This window comes from Abramis brama, assembly GCF_963993115.1.
Source record: "Abramis brama genome assembly, chromosome: 14".
Lineage (NCBI taxonomy): Eukaryota > Metazoa > Chordata > Actinopteri > Cypriniformes > Leuciscidae > Abramis > Abramis brama.
Window position 1 is genome coordinate 18,516,380 of NC_139976.1, and position 16,487 is coordinate 18,532,866.

Here is a 16,487-nt window from a genome sequence, read left to right on the forward strand (position 1 = left end):
ATAAAGAACCCATTATGCCAAAAAAGGTTCTATATAAGGAGAAATGTCTTAAATGATTGCAAAATACTTTCATGCTTGCTTTTAATTTTTTTTTCTACTCAAAGTACGTTAATGAGCTGTTTATTCAAACAATTTAATTAAATTTAAAACTGAATTAAAACTAAATTAATAAATCCATAAAATTATCCCATGAACCTTTTCTTTCAAAAGTCTGCCTTTGCACATTTATAGTTTTTCCCTTCAAAGCAGAGCAGTTTGTATTCCTATAGGAATGTTTTAATTTAAACAAAAGAAAACTCCTGAAAGATGTGTGATGGGGTGGTCAGATAGGCTGGGCTGCTAACACAAACACTGTTCAATTTCAAATTGGGGTCACTAGAACAGTGGAGTAACATCACAGTCCTTCTCTATCAAGGCACTTAACTCAAGTGGGTCTGTCCCTGCTGTTAGTGCACTGCAGGTCAATACTGATGATGAAAAGCATTTCCCAGAGCTGCTAACTTTAAACAGCACAGGCAAACAAACAGAAAATGCATAACCAAAATGTTTCATATCAGCACAGCTCCAGAACTGTTGATAGTTTCAAGCTAGTCATACAACAGCACGTTATCAGAATTCCTCTGAAACCCTCCACCTCCCCCAGCTCCACCTGCATAAATCTGCTAGGGGATTTAAGTATGTCTCTTTGTGCAGCAGCAGCATATCTTACATGCTCACTGCAGTGTGTCTGTGTATACTGGCAGTAGCAAGTCCATGCTTGCTCTCCAGCAGAAGCAGTGTAGCAGATCTAGTCCACCAAAACCAAGTATTAACAGTGCCATATTCAGTAACTAAATAGCTAATACAATAGCTAAAACAATTCCGAGACTTGTAATGACTGCAATATATAGGCTATAGCAATATTAACAGCTTATAAAAAATAATAAGCCTAATAGATTTTTTTATGTGTATTTTAATATTGTATTACACCAATGCAATGTAAATATAGATACAGTAAAGAGAATTTGCACTGTAAAAAAAAAATTACATCCCCAAGTCAAAAATTTCAAGTGACCGATAACATCTAAATTTTTCAATTAGTCTGACGTATTATTTCTCATTGAGCCAATGTTAACAGACTATTGCAACAAGAATTTCACTTGGGCCAATTGAAAAATTTAGATGTTATCGGTCACTTGAAATTTTTGATTTGGGAGGGTTAGAAATTTTTTACAGTGTGTTTTCTGATGGATTACCAGAGCCTCGGACTTCAATATTTCATAAAAAGCACTGAAAAACTGTTACTAAAATGTTTTTAGTGTGTTAAAATGTTAATGTTTTTTATTCATTTAGTTTACAATGTTTTGTGTGTGCTTGGTTGTAAGTGAAAATATAGCTTTTCAAAGCAACACATGACACACACAGGACAAATCAGAGCCTGTTTTTTCTGTTCAGTTTTCAATATTCTTTTCTAAATGTCTGTGGCTGAATACTATAGACTCTGTAATATAATTATTGAACCTATTGGCTTTATTTGAAATGACTTGATCCTGAAGAATCAGCCCAAAGTGCTATTTGACACTTACTCTCAGTGACTATACATGAAGCATTGCAGAAACATGAATGAATATCGCTTTTTTGCTTACGAAAACTAGGGCACTTACTTTTACTAAAAGTTTATCCTTAATCCTTCAAATAACACCCTATGTGTTATTTGGGGAATCCCACCACATCCTAGCGCAGACCACATTTTTATCCAAACAAACACATTAAAATATGGTTGTAGAAATTTCAGGTTTGGGCAAGAGAGTAGCACTGACCCTTATAAACCGACAAAAGATTTTTTCTTTATATTTATATCTTGAATTTCAGTATTTCCCAGAACTATTTCATGTCTTGAATTCATTGCAATATGTATTGGAAGCACAGGTTAGAGCAAAATGTGACACCTGGCAAACGATTAGCTAAGGTCACAAGCCTTTATAAGCTCTTGATTCATACAGTTTACTGTATCTTCTCTGCCTTTGACAAGAAATGATAGCCTTTCCTTTCCAATCATACTAAACTGCTGATAAAACCACAGCGATTGACTGAAAACCACTACAGAAACTGGACATTAGAGGAACCAAGAATTTCCCAGAAATCCACTTGAATCCAGTAACCTAATTGCTAGTTACCATATAAAGACTTTCAGCTCATAGCTGTTAGCATCAAGCAAACAGAAATAAAAACTAGCACAGATCTGGCCTGATATACATCTCCCAGCAAACACTTCATAAAATATTAATCAGGTTATTCGGAAGGAACACAATCTGAACTCAAATGAACTGATGTAAAATATGGATTACTACAGTTATATTGACACTAAGTGGGTTATTTTCCTTCCCTTAATGACTCCTACACACAGATGTGATCCGTTTCACATTCATTACAAGAAAATACAGCTGTTTATATGCTATTTGTCCAAGAATATAAAACAATTACGGTTTCTAAAGCAGTATACTGTATATTCTCTGTTTTTAATTCATCACAGCTTGGTCAAACCGTTCAATGATAGTGATCCAAAAGAATTGTTTCTTATTCTTATACAGAAGAAGTGACATAAGGAGCCCACATGAGTAGGCTGTTGTGTTTGTTTGTTATTACAGCAAAATACTGTGTATACCGAGTCTTTTAGAGCACTGTGGTGAATAAAAACATTTATAATCAAAAGCAAATCACATCAGGGGCCTCAATATTCTCTCATTATCTGAGGCGCAAATTCAGAAATGCACCCTCAATCCACCAAATGAGGTGTTTTGTACTGGATTCACAAATGTGAACGTGGAATTAACATGACTATTACGACTAATAAAATGTAGTATGACTAATAAACTTTTGCTTACAAATGAAACATCTGTGTAGAAATGAGAAACACTGCACGTCAGAACATCTTCCAAATGAAAACTGTTTTGTGTAAAGTGAAATCCTGTTTTAACAGTATTGTTGCCATGAAAATGTAATGCCATACACCAAAAGTAACCGTACAATATTACGAGAGTGTTACAGCTCAAATAAAACACAATATTTAACAAATAATTAACACAATTTCTATGAAATTCTAAACATCACATTTCAAAAACTGGCAACATTGTAAGGGACTCTCCATTAACATTCGATTTTTTGCTGTTGATTGAACTTGTAATGAACCCAAATTACTGATGCAATTAATGAGTTTCCTCCTTTGTAATCATAGTTCTCCTTCCTGAGAGGTCCTCCTACATGAGGTCTGTGCTGGAAAGGACATGGGTGATGTTTTGACTTGGGCCAGATGTTCCAAATGGGACACTGAGTTGGTTTTTGTAGAAAGGACTAGAAGGCAGATGTACATGATGAATGACCTCATTTGGAAAGCACTTCCTTCCTGAGCAGGGATGCTTTTTCTCTGCTTTCACTCTCACATACACGATTCTATTAAAAGATGTGCTCGGGATTCAACACCGTAGCATTTTCCTTATTTTGAGGATGCAATCTGTGGTTCTCGCAATTACTTATTTCATTTTCAAACAAATCTTTAAATGATTATCGGAAATATATTAATATAGAAGGTCAAAATGGTTACAAGTAAGAAACTCAACAACCCTTTTCTCTGCAAAAGATGCTTAAAAACTGCTGGTCTTGTTTGAGACACTGGCTCGACTGAGACAAATTTATTCCATGAGCAACAATTTGACACAATAGTTCCTCACAGAAAAGAGGGACGACAAAGACATTCAGAAGCCACAGGAATCTGATCTGTGTTTTTCATCCTTTTGACGTCAATAGAAACCTTCACAAAAGAGGCACATTCATTCAACTCTAATAACTGAAACGCTGCTGAGATATTTACTCTGATTTGTGCTCCAGGTTAATATTTTAAACAAAGAAAGACATGTCCAATGATAATCTCTGTGCAGTGCATTAACCACAGAGGTAAAGAAACATTCATTTACTGGTGTGAGCGTTTCAATAATGGCGCATTTGGCATCAATAAATGCTGAAAAACTTGCACGCACCTTTAAGAACCAAGCGATTGGGCATGAATCCGGCTGATCCGGGCAGAGCGCTCCCTGCACATTCTGGGAAATGCCGCACATACCACTGGACTGCTACAGCCGTTCTGCACTGTTTCATTGCATTTATTTTGGTTGGCCAGTGAGGTTAAGACTGGATAGAGTGCGCTATAATGACTCAGCTGACCTCTGCATGATGGGTCAGCCTGATCTTAACTTGTTCAACTAGTGTTCATATGATGGAGGTCTCACTCTCCAGCGTTTTCACCAGCAAGCTAGCTTAACCTTGCAGCAAGATTTCTATGATCTATCACCTTTATTAAAAGACCATAGTTGAAAGGCTAAATTTGCTGGTTAGCATCATAGTTAAGAGTGTTCTTGATAAGTCTTGACACTGAAGACTGGAGAAATTATGCTGAAAAATCAGCTTTGCCATCACCGGAATAAATTACATTTTCAAATATATTAAAATAGATTATTTTAACAGTTAAACAGTTAAACAGTATTAAACAGTTATTTTAAACTATAATAATATTTTACAATATTACTATATCTTTTTACAGTCATTGAGATCAAATAAATGCAGCTTTGGTGAGTATAAGACGCTAGACCAAAATAAACCATCTTGAAATTAATTTAAACTAGAGCCCGACCGATATATCGGTGGGCCGATATTATCGGCCAATATTAGGCATTTTCCAAACTATCGGTATCGGCATTTATAATGGCCGATAAATGAATATTTAAAAAATAAAATAAAAGCGGACGAAACACCCTGCAACCATGTTATGAGTGTTGGCGCTGCATAGTTTGTCCACCAGAGGGCACTATACAAGGAAGACTGCTAACATCAATGAGCTTGGAAATCACAACGAACTTATTCTGCCTAAATAAAGTAATGATTACTGTATTTATAACTAGCATATCTGTAGTTCCAGTCCCTGCATTGTAAAACGTAAGTTAGGCACGCGAGGAGTGAACATTTAGACATAGAGAAAAAGTATCAAACATAGCCTGTGCATAAAAGTTAGCTTTTCTTTTACACGTGTGTGAAATCCAAGTGTGCGTTGCTGACTTCGTTTAGCCGCAGCATTAACGAGTCACATAATGTATTTAGTGCATCACTAAGTAGTAGATTTTAGAAGGTAAGCAGCAAATGATGATTGAAAATGGTTTGTTGTAGGTTGATGGAATAGATGGGTAGAATTAAAAGAGTGCAGGTAAAGGGATAAGCAAGTTGACATTGTTATTATAAGGTAGCTTATAACATTGAGATTTGGCAGACGCTTTTAAGCGACTTGCATTGCCTTTCAAGGTAGACATTTACAATCTTATCAGTTGTAGCTTTGAACCCATGACCTTGGCGTTGGAAGCACCAACTCTGTATTGTTTGAGGTAATGGAAAGACAATAGGGACACACACACACACACACACACACACACACACACACACACACACACACACACACACACACACACACACACACACACACACACACACACACACACACACACACACACACACACACACACACACACACACACACACACACACACACACAATATCATCATCATTGATTTTTTTTAATTATTACTGTCAATATTAATAATAATAGTTGAAGGACTTTAAGTTTCATATCTTAAGTTTGTATTTTTATACATTATATTTATCAGAACTTTAATATATTCTGTTCTGTTGTGACAATAAAACAAACAAGTTGTAACTAATGTTAGGGAAATCTGTTCGTTTTGTTACGCGTTTCTGGATTTTTTTTAAAAATATATATCGGCCGATATATCGGAATATCGGATTTTTAAATCACCAAATATTTGTATCGGTATCGACCTTAAAAATCCTTTATCGGTCGGGCTCTAATTTAAACTAATCTATGCAAGGCCAGTAGAGCTCCTCTGTTTCTCTTGGCTGAAGACTGAACACACTTACGGCTCTTTAAATGAACAAAACGGTCCATTAAAACTCCATGGCTGTGCTTCAGAGTGATGCAGCTTTAAAACATCAGAGTTAGTATGCCTGGATTTCAGTGTGCTGACAGAGTGGCACTGGTGGTGATCCCAGAGTGCATGCTGGGAGGAGCAAAGGTGTTGAACGGTTCCTGCTAGGGGACTTCAGATCCATCTTCTGACCTGCCAGCAAACATCTTTCTGTCTCAGTTGCGTCCATCGCCAGCCAAGAGGACTTTCTGCAGCACGTGCCTAAACAGCATGTGATCTCCATTTAAATACTTTCCAGGGTGATGGCCGCCTGGAGCATTTCCCACTGGAGAGGAACTCGCTGTGTGGGCTGTCTGTATTGATTTGATTTTGCTGTTAAAATCCTCACTGGTTTTTGATGGAAACATTAAAACTGTCACTCTGTGTCATTAATTCAGAGGGACACAAGTGCTTCAACACTTCCATAACATCATTTAAGGGAAGAAAATTGCAATATTTCAGAAACAAAAGCTGGAAAATCCCTTCAATTATGCATTCACTCCCACGTGAATCAGTCTTTGCAACTGCCAAATAAGATGTTTGAGAATAATATAGTTGTCAACTCTAAAAACAGACAACCCTTTAAAAGAGTGGCTCGTCTGGCAGACTGTTTTATACTTAATATGCTGTGATTGTGACAGCGTAATAATGGTTGAAAATGGAGGGAACTTTTGAGTGAAATTCATTGAAGAACCGGCAGAAAGACGCTCGATCTGACAACTGCAGCAGAGTATGAGCAAAAACAGACCAAGTCTCACAACCATAAATGAGTAAACTTGGCACTCACATGAATGGCACACAAAAAACACAAACCTGAATGTTGATGTCGTTTGCGCGGAACCACCAGGAAACAGCAGTCAAAACCCCGTAAGAGAGAGTGTGGAGACACAAACCAGTCCCTGATTTACATTTACTGTAAGCCACGGTGATTTAAGTCTCTTCCAGTAAGACGGACACCAACACGCCAAACTTTATAGGCTTGTAGGACCGTCAAGTATCATGAACTATTAATTAATATAAATATCATTAAGGTTTCGGGGAAGTGACATTAACATAACCTGAATTATCCATGACTTTGAGTTAGCATACAACTTTTTTCAAAAAATAAAGTGCCCCTATTCAATTTTTTCAGATATTACCTGTCATGTAGTGTGTTATAGCTGTTTTTGTAAGAGGTCTGTGTAAAAGGTCAAAGTGCACGATAAATAGAGTTATTGTCTCCCAAAAGACAGGACAGATGCTTAACTGCTTGAAACGAGTCCTCAGTAATTCCAGTCTTACACACTTTTATACCATGGTCTGGGTGAATACTCGATTCTGATTGGCTGCAGGGTGTCCATTAAAAAGTGATAGAGGACACCTAGTAAAGGAGTTCTGGTGAAACTGACTGTTTACCGTTCGAAATTAATAAATAAATGTGCTGGCTACATCAGCTGTGAGTAACCATAGCAACAGGCAGTAAACTGAAGGGTTCTACGAGCGGACTATAAATATCTCCGGATGCTAAATAAACCGTCAGGCGTAACCAGGGAAACCAAGTTATTGTTTATGGAAAAATTTATGGACCTCCGCTGCGCGTCGGACGGTTCACGCCTCGCCGTCGTCCATTAATACCTGACAATGGACACCTCGTCGGGCATTAACCCTTACATGTACTGTATGTTTGTTACGAATTTGCATAATTCCAGCCTATGGTATTCATTGGCTGCTCGCAAACACATTTTGACCTGCCCTCAAACATTGTTGTAGCTGAGGCCTGGAAGAGTTTGGTGTGTGTTGTCGACATGTCGATAAGATGCTGTTTTCTACACTGTGAATCCACTTTGCATGCTTCTCCAAAGGATGAGGATTTGAACTGAAACTAACACCATAATGACTGTTCATTTCACTGTATATACAAGTGCTGAGGAGGCCTCCGGAACTGAAATTCAGATATGGTTTCCGACATACACTGTAAGCAGTAGACCAATCACAACAGACTGGGCCATCTGGCCAATCAGAGCAGAGTAGGCTCTTAGAAAGGAGGGGTTTAGAGAGAACGAATCGAACCGTTTCAGACACTGTTAGAAAAGAGGTGATGCTGCAATACTCATTATAAAATTGAGTGGTTTTTTTTACCTTGGATGCCAAAGGTCATCTCCAAAACAAAATTATTGACCTTTAAAATAACAAAATAGGGGAAATTTAAGAATGCAGTGGGAAAAATGTTTTTTCCTAAAACAATTATAAAAAAAAAAATTATGCCAAACTACATAAGATTTTATTTTCACGAATTTAAATGCAGAAATTAAAAACTCATCATAGAAAAGTTTTTAATAATTTTATGCATGAATTGCATTTTCATTGATTTTTTAAAAACAAATTAAAGACATGTCTTTGACCCATATGTCAAATTTTAGAGAAATGCCATGTGTAATCATCTTTGCATATTTCTTAAAAATAACTTGTCTGGCCTCCATTACCTGACTCATGTCTGCCAAGAGCTTGACTTTTGGATATAACAAAGAATGCTGTCTGTGTTCACATATCAGTTCTCTCCAGTGCGCCCAACACACCCAATTAATAGCCACTGAGCGGTTCCTCTGCTTAATACTTCACAATCCCAGCTTCCATCAACATGCAGAAACATGCAACTCAAACAGGCTAAGCCTCGCACCAGCATTACACAGCAGAACATGAATGGTGCTCATATAAAAACCTCTTTTAACCATACGTTGACAACGGCTTCTATTCAAAGGAAAGCATAAGAATGATAAAGTCTGTAGCCCTGCAGATGGGCAAATGGTGTCGTATTTGAGAGCTGTGGGGTGGATCGCCGCCTTTGTCTAAGAAGTGGCTGCTTTCACAATAGTGCTCATTATGAGGCATCTTCACACTGTGAATTTGACATGAACACTTTCTCTGTTGGATCACGCCGTATGAAAATAAAATGTTAATTGTACGCAGATGGTGCATGAGCTTGAAAGGAAAACAGACAATAAAAGGAATGTTTCAAACATCTGACATCCAAGATCAAATAAAGACACACAAGGTCTCGAATCAGACGAAAGCCAAATGTTTCCTCCCCAAAAGACTTTAGACTTTGCAAGGGTTTTAACAGAAAGACATGTGATTATTTCTGTAGGAATTGGTAGAAATTCTTCCCTATTTAAACAGGAAAGCTGCAAGTCTTTCAGTCAAGAAGAAGCAGGCTGTCACAAGCTTTAAATAACATTGAACACCATTTATAAGACCACAATTAAAGTACCTTTGCACAATTACCTATCCTAAGTTTATTCGGTGAATCAAAAAGCCTGAGGATGTGTGTTTTCGCAAATGCATGCAATCGCATGTTTTTGGATATTTACTGCTAGTAAACTGTACATTTATATGATTTGACTATAAATATAACCATTAAGCACTATCCTTCAAATAATTCTTATTACTGGCAGTAAGACCAAAAGGATGCTTTCAAAAAGGTCTAATATTAATCCTATAATATTTATAGAAGGAAAAACTAGATCAGTTCCAAAAAAAAAGAAAAAAAGTCAGACACTGAATGTCTCTGAGGTAATTGCATCCATCTTTCAAGATTTTCCTTTTTGATGCATCAACCTGCAGGAGAGGCTAAAAACAGACTGGGCCTTATAATGAATAATAATTTAAATTTCAAACAATAAACTTTCATCACACAAAGTTTTCATATGAAATTAATTACTTTTATGATACTTTTTTGGAGTTTGACAGCCACTGGTTCCCAAGCAGCTCAGGCAACCTGCTAAACATCTCTTTATGTGTTTCATGGAAGAAAATGTCATACAGGTTTGGAACAACATAAGGGTGAGTAAATGATGACAGAATTTAAATTTCAAGTGAGCTTTAAAGTCAGCATGAAACGGAAGCTGCGATAGTCTTTTCTTCCCTATTTTGACATATATCCGAGGGAAACTGCTTTTCGAACAAGAAAAAATGTAGGGCGGGATTGATTTTGTCCACCTGGAATTGATTGGATCATTGATTGGAACCGCAGTGTTTATCTGTGTGCACAATCACATTTTACGGAGGACAGCTTCCAGATGCTAAGAGACTACAATGGCGGCTACGCACAAAAGCTTCTCCTGAAAGACGGAGCGGTTCCCACTTTGTCGGGACAATCAGTTGTTTATGGATCACAACCTGTATGCTTTATTATTTGTTGTTGTGTTTTCTATTAACAGTTCCAATAAGTTTTATGTTGTTGCTGCAATGAAAACAAAGGGCAAAACTGTTTGGCTCCGTTAGCCTGCTAGCTAACATTACAGTGTTGGGCTCAGATCTACTAAACAGGGCAAATTAGAGTGAGAGGGCAATTCCAACAAAGCGCAGACAGTAGTGGAAAGATCTGCGCGTTATCTAATGACAACGCGCAAATTAAAGAACACAGACACAGCCGGATCATTTCCATAATGACCAACGCCATAATCTACCAAGAGCAGTGCAAATTAGCATCTGGTTTAAGACATGCTTTTTTTTTGGCCATTAAATAATGGCGCAAATACCATTAAACTGACTAGCGCAAACCTTAGTAAATCACCTGCATTATTCATTTAAATAGTCTCCTCCCATAAATTTTGCATCTAAAAGGGAAACTCCTACAAACGCATATGCGATAAGGTCAGCTGGAATAAAGGGGAATAAAACATAAACTTTGTGAATTTACATACATTTTCTTTTTCTTTTCTTTTTTCTTTTTAAAGAAGCATTTTTATCATCAGTGATGGGCGTTTATTTAAATAATCTGAAATATTCAGGTCATCGACAACAGCCTAAAAGCCTCTGAAATATATGATGACGCACAGACTGCCCCGAGAGCAGATGAACTTGTCCTACCACGTGATGTCCTAAGGCCCAGACACAACCCACGTCTCTGCTTAGGCTACTGGGATTATAAAACCCCTGCTCATTCAGGATGAACTTAATTCTTCATAATATTTCTTTCTCCAAAGCAAAGTGGAAAAAAAATCAGCTTACAGTAACAATAAAATTACAGTCCAATCCCGTTCCCTATGTTAGGTCTAGAGGTCCACTAATTAATACAAACGTGGCGTCTTTTCAACCGTGCCTATATCATCACAACAGACAGAGTCTGGATGGGGCCTGTAGTTTCCTGATAGGACCAGCAGAATTGAGAGAGACACGGAGAAGGAGAGAAAGAGTTGGTTATGCACACACGGAGTTTACCCACCACAGTCTGCTTTTTATTCCAAATTCAGCAGACAGGAAACAGAGACGAAAGAATCATCAGGTTTAATTTTATTTGCTTTTATTTCCATTACTTCATGCCATAATGTCCTCGCAATTTTTTTATTTTTTTAAATCTACTTTTAGTGAACATCCAACAATATAATTTTTCATCTTCTAATTTCCACACACAATACCCTGGTGCTCAATTAACTTCACAGAAAAGAATTGACCATACCTGCAGTGTTGGGGAAAGTTATTATTGCGTTACTTAGTTACTTTTTGTGAAAAGTAATGTGTTACATTACTTTTGCGTTACTTTTTGTCACCTGGGCTGGGCTTGCTTGTTTGTTTTTTAATAACAACAAAAAAAAGTTATATTTTTGGCAAATGTTAAGGCCCTTTCACACCAAAAGTGAAATGAATAAGCCTCAGGCTGATGGAAATACATATTTACTCCTGTACAGTAGAGGGCGCAGCTCAAACAAACCTTTCAGCTGCTGTTTTGGATTTTTTAGAACTATAGGATACAAGAGAAGGAAGTTCAACAAGTTCAAAAAAAGTAATTTGTGCTTATTAGTATTGTTGAATTAGATCATTGAAGGTCAGCAGCAAAAACATTGGTTAATAAAGTGAGATTAAATACATAAAGTATATTTGTGTCATTTAATATAGTTAATTATAAAACACACACACACCACCTCCTCACTTTATTTGTCTCAACATGGGGACAGGAGAGCTGTCAGTCAATAAATGTGAAAAAGTAACTAGCGTTACTTATTTGAAAAAGTAACTCAGATATTTTGTTGTAAATTGAAAAAGTAATGCGTTACTTTACTAGTTACTTGAAAAAGTAATCTGATTACGTAACTGGTTACTTGTAATGAGTTACCCCCAACACTGCCTGCATGCGCATGGCTGACTAACAGGCCTTTTGCTAAATCAAACCATCCATTACTCTATAAAGTCTCATAAAATTCTGTTATGCTGACAAAGTAATCATCTAAATCAGATCCGTTTGATGTGTTGATTATCTAATGAACTGAACGGATTGCTCAAAAGAAATTTGGAATTGAAAGCACTCCCTGTGAACTGATAGTTTGGGATAGGTCTGAACTAGTCTGTACTTCCTGAATGCTGCAAGAAAACGTCTGTCCACTTGATTGTTCATATACTTGCAGTATTATAAATGCAGCATGTTGCAGACATGAAAATTATTTGCATATTATTGCATTGAATATTAAAATATCAAACCAAGTGGTATTTATTTTGAAAAAAATAATAAGCAAAAGCACATTCTTTATGAAAAAAAGCTCACAAAAAGTTTTAAATTAAGTGTTGAGAAGATTTTTAGGTGTGGGTTAAATTTTTGGGGAAGTGTTCAAAAGTTTGGGGGTGGTATGACTATAAAAGAAGTGAAATAAGTCTATTTTATATGATAAAAAATACAGTAAAAATGTTGTGAAATATTATTAAAATTTAAAATAAAGTTTTCTACTGTATTATATTTTAAAATGTCTTTTATTCCTTTAATAGCAAAGCTACATTTTAAGAAGCCATTACTCCAGTCGTCAGTGTCTTTAAAAAAATAATCTTACTGACCCCAAAACTTTGAATGATAGTGTATGAGCCATACTCTAAATTCAATTACAATGCTGTCAAAAAGAGGACAGGAAATTCAGTCCAATCTGATGCAAAACTGACGTGTATACTGATTACCAAACAGCTAGGGATAAAATTGAAATCTTAAAAGATTATAAATCATAAGCAATAATATTGCATAAGGAAGAGGTAGAACATCAGCTTGAGGGAGATGTGTGAGAGTCTGCTGTGGTTTCATAATATAACACCTATTCAAAGAAACAGTCAATTGCTGTATTTATCTGACATGCTATTACCAAATTGAGAGATGCAAAGCTACGGTAAAGTGTGTGGGTTCAAATCACCCAAGCTTATGATAAATCTACAAATGGGATCATATACTAGTACTCACACACAACAGCCTCATCACAACAGAGGAGTTTACCTCACACTGTAACATCTCTATATGCTTTAGTTACATGCATAAAGCAGCCAAAAATGCCACTGATATATGTATTAGCTTTTATTTCAAAACATGCACATGAAAGTAGACCTGTCAACATCATGAATTCTGAATTCATTTTCATACAAATAATTTTAATTCAGTTTTGTTCATGCCACTCTGTAAGTCTCATATGTTATTTATTTACTTGGAATCGTATCTATAATATATCAAATTATACAAATAAAATTATAATAAAATAGACTCATATGGTTTACTTTAATGCTTTGAAAATTAATGTTTATATAATATAATATAAAATAATATTATATAATAATGCATTGTGATTAAACCCACAAAACTTCATTTTGTAGAGCTTTGACTGTCACAACAGTGTTTTTTATATTTGTTGGCAAAACATGTTTAAAATTTTAAATTGCACAATTATTGCGGTTATCTCAAATAATTGTGATTTGATCGAATAACGATGACCGGACTACTACATAATAATCGCAACAGTCCCACAAGAAAGGAACTTATAAGAATAACCAATAACTCTAAAATGGCCAAGCTTGATATAAAAGTAAATAGGCCTATTTATGCAAATCTATGATCTATTAAACAAGATTCAGTGAGCATTGTAGTCACCAGATGGTTGAATGTTGGCCCGTCATCTTCACAAAAATCTGCACGCAGCATGCGGTCTCTGTGTGTCCACTATTGAATAATCAATGATTTAGAGATTTTAATTGTCAGATACAAATGATATAAGAGACTTCCTTGAGGTCCCCTGAGAAGGACATACCTGTTCTTTTCACCATGAAACTTAGCGCCTCTGCTCATATACAGCACTAATGGCTCAGAGCAGTACTGAAGGATGTGTTCCTACACTTTCACCTTCACGGACCCTTTAATAGTGTCCAGACAGGCCAAATACTTAAAAAAATTAATGTGGGAAAAGCTTTCCACATCCACTGATAAAAGTATGCTTTGATTTGTAGTCACTCAAATAAACGAAAGAACAACCAGTTTCAGGACATCCGATGTTTGAATTGACTTTGCATGTGCACCTTGCACATTCCTGCAGCTGTAACCACTAAAATTTGATTCAGCTTTCATAAACATGAAGAATTTCTGCATAGACAACATTCTGCAATAACTGCCCGAGAAAAAAAAGATAGCTGGGTTGTTGTCATACTATATGGAGTAAGTTGTCACAATGGAAGCTGCTATTAAACAGCCTATATAATAGGTTAACAGTAAAATAATTATGAAACAGAACAATTTATGAAACAGCAAAAATGGTAACACTTCACTGTAAGGTTTCATTTGTTAACATTAGTTAACTCTATTGGTTAACATGAACTAACAATGAACAATACTTCTACAGCATTTACTAAGCTTTGTCAATGGTAATTTCAACATTTACTAATACTTTTTTTAAAACTTAAGTTGTTAATATTTGTTAATACACTTTGAGCTAGCATTAACAAACAATGTACAATTAGCTTTTTTACAAACTAACGTTAACGGAAATTAATACATGCTTAAAAAATATATATTGTTAATTTTTCCTAAGTGTTAGCTAATAAATATACCCCCGGTTTCACAGTCAAGGCTTAAAGGGATAGTTCACCCAAAAATGAAAAACGTGTCATCATTTACTCACCCTCATGTTCCAAACCTGTATGAATTTCTTTCTTCTGTTGAACACAAAAGAAGATATTTTAAAGAATGCTGGTAACCAGACAGTTGATGGCACCCATTGACTTCCATAGTATTTTTTTTTTCCTACTATGGAAGTCAATGGCTCCCGTCATCTGTCTGGTAAACAACATTTTTTAAAATATATAATTTTGTGTTCAACAGCATAAAGAAACCCAAACCGGTTTGTAACAACTGGAGGGCGAGTAAATGATGACACGTTTTTCATTTTTGGGTGAACTATCCCTGTTTTATCTCAAGATGCACACCAGTAATGTTTTTTTCTAGGCATGTTTTTAAAAAAGCTATTAAATGTCCTAATTGACCTAAGGCCTAATCCTGGCTTAGTCTAAAACCCTGTATGTGAAACTAGGCCTTAGGCTACTAACGTTATGATACTTTATTGTAAAGCGTTAACATTGAAACATTTAAAACATGTGCGATCTTGCCCAAACCTGACATTTATGAGAAATATTATTGTCCTGAGAACATGACAAATGGCAAAAAGCAGTTTAATATATAAAACAGAAATATTATGTTGTTGGAGATGTTCATATTTGTTGACATTCTTATGTGGTTTATTCTTCTGGAACATGGAGAAAAGCCCCTGAGGAGAATCCGTGTCCATTAAAATGACTAAAGCAGTGACACTCGTTACACTTAATCCACCAACTGCAGATTATCATGCAGCCAGATTACAGATGCATGCAATAGCTTTGCAAAATCAATTTACAGTAGCGCACATTTATGGGCTGTGTCTAAAAACCTGGTGAGCTTCCTACCTAGAAATCTTTTTTAGCCACAACAGGCAAATACGGTGACCCAAAATGCTATCTAGGCAGCTCAGTAGTTTGTAAGACAGTCATCATTTAGAAAAATATAATATGCAATGTAGCCTACTTCTGCACACAAGCCCGGGCAATATGCTGTTCTTTATGTAAACAATTGGGAGGATGCATCCAGGCGCACGTGAGTTGACACACATCCTATAATCTCAACCAATAAAGATGCAACATCTGTTACCATGTGTGCAACTTTAAAACACCAAACGTAAAGAGTCTCATTAAAATAAAGCCATACCTTCTGATGGACTTTCAGATCTCAGCGACTAGGTTTGTTCATTAACCGGCGTTTAGTGTGATGCGCCTTCTTCGCAGAAGAAATATATTGTCAAAGCATAACTAAACAGTACGAAAGAAATGTGATTTTACATAGTCAAATCCTAAATCCAAAGTTTGCGACAACGCTGTAAATAAAAAAACATGCTGTCAGCCTCGTAAATTCCCACTCTTGAAGCCCAGCACAGGGCGGAGAGTTTCAGTCTAGTTCAGTTTCAAGCTGCAAAAATACACCCACACGCTCAGAAAGAAACTGAGTGGGCGGAGACTACATAGACGTGCAGATGTCACTAACCAATCAGCGGCACCCATGGGCGTAACCTAATGATGTCTTCTAGTTTAACCGCAAAAGGATGCAGAAACCGCTGTTGTGCGTCATTTAATGCTAGGAACATCAAGTGCTGCACTAGAATAAACATACAATGCCTGTACATTGCCTTG

General features: G+C 36.3%; 1 protein-coding gene across 2 annotated transcripts in view; it reads right to left on the bottom strand.

The window, feature by feature from the left end:
* Positions 1-16,284, bottom strand: part of rhbdf1b (rhomboid 5 homolog 1b) — a 40,047-nt gene extending 23,763 nt beyond the window's left edge. The window contains exon 1 of one of the 2 annotated variants that reach the window (XM_084135224.1): positions 16,009-16,284. The gene's annotated coding sequence lies outside the window, so the exon portion shown is untranslated. The remainder of the gene's footprint in view (positions 1-16,008) is intronic. The other variant, XM_084135223.1, reaches the window with a different exon arrangement.
* Between the last annotated feature and the right edge of the window lie 203 nt (positions 16,285-16,487).